Source organism: Macaca nemestrina, chromosome 11 (genome assembly GCF_043159975.1).
Source record: "Macaca nemestrina isolate mMacNem1 chromosome 11, mMacNem.hap1, whole genome shotgun sequence".
NCBI lineage: Eukaryota > Metazoa > Chordata > Mammalia > Primates > Cercopithecidae > Macaca > Macaca nemestrina.
In genome coordinates this window covers 12,929,907-12,931,136 of record NC_092135.1, presented here as the reverse complement: position 1 = coordinate 12,931,136, position 1,230 = coordinate 12,929,907, and the positions used below count along the sequence as shown (strand labels likewise).

The window sequence follows — 1,230 nt, the reverse complement described above, 5'->3', positions numbered from 1 at the left end:
GCAATCAATGTAATCCACCATTTTACAAGCTAAATAAGAAAAATATGTTAACATATCAATAGATACAGAGAATCATTTGAGAAAATTCAACACCCATTTATGACAAAACTTATAGAAAAAGTAGAAATAGAGGAAATTTCCTCAACCTAATAAAAAGCATTTATTTTTAAGCCCCTAGAGTTAAAATTATGCTTAGTTGTGAAAGACTTGCCTTTTGGCTCTCTGACCAGCACCATGGCAGTTGGCAAAAACAAGCGCCTTACAAAAGGGGGCAAAAAGGCAGCCAAGAAGAAAGTGGTTGATCCATTTTCTAAGAAATATTGGTATGATGTGAAAGCACCTGCTATGTTCAGTATAAGAAATATTGAAAAGACACTCATCACCAGGACCCAAGGAACCAAAATTGCATCTGATGGTCTCAAGGGTCATGTGTTTGAAGTGAGTCTTGCTGATGTGCAGAATGATTAAGTTGCATTTAGAAAATTTAAGCTGATTACTGAAGATGTTCAGGGTAAAAACTGCCTGACTAACTTCCGTGCCATGGATCTTACCTGTAACAAGATGTGTTCCGTGGTCAAAAAATGGCAGACAATGATTGAAGCTCATGTTGATGTCAAGACTACCGATGGTTACTTGCTTCATCTGTTCTGTGTTGGTTTTACTAAAAAACGCAACAATCAGATACATAAGACCTCTTATGCTCAGCACCAGTGGGTCCGCCAAATCCGGAAGATGATGATGAAAGTCATGACCCGAGAGGTGCAGACAAATGACTTGAAAGAAGTGGTCAATAAATTGATTCCAGATAGCATTGGGAAAGACACAGAAAAGGCTTGCCAATCTGTTTATCCTCTCCATGAAGTCTTCGTTAGGAAAGTAAAAATGCTGAAGAAGCCCAGGTTTGAATTGGGAAAGCTCATGGAGCTTCATGGTGAAGGCAGTAGTTCTGGAAAAGCCACTGGGGATGAGACAGGTGCTAAAGTTGAATGAGCTGATGGATATGAACCACCAGCCCAAGAATCTGTTTAAAGTTCAGACTTCAAATAGTGGCAAATAAGAAGTGCTATTTGTGGGAAAAAAAAAAAAAAAAAAAGAAATAAAGACTTAATGCCTGCTCTCTAAAACTGGGGCTATAATAAGGATGTTAACTCTCGCCACTTTTATTCCAGGTAGTGCTGAAAGTTCTAGTTATTGCAATGAGACAAGAAAAGGAAAAGACATACAAATTAG

The 1,230-nt window shown here is 38.1% G+C and overlaps 1 pseudogene; it reads left to right on the top strand.

The window, feature by feature from the left end:
• The first annotated feature begins 234 nt into the window (after window positions 1-234).
• On the top strand, window positions 235-1,004 carry LOC105492501 (small ribosomal subunit protein eS1-like; annotated as a pseudogene).
• Window positions 1,005-1,230: the final 226 nt, after the last annotated feature.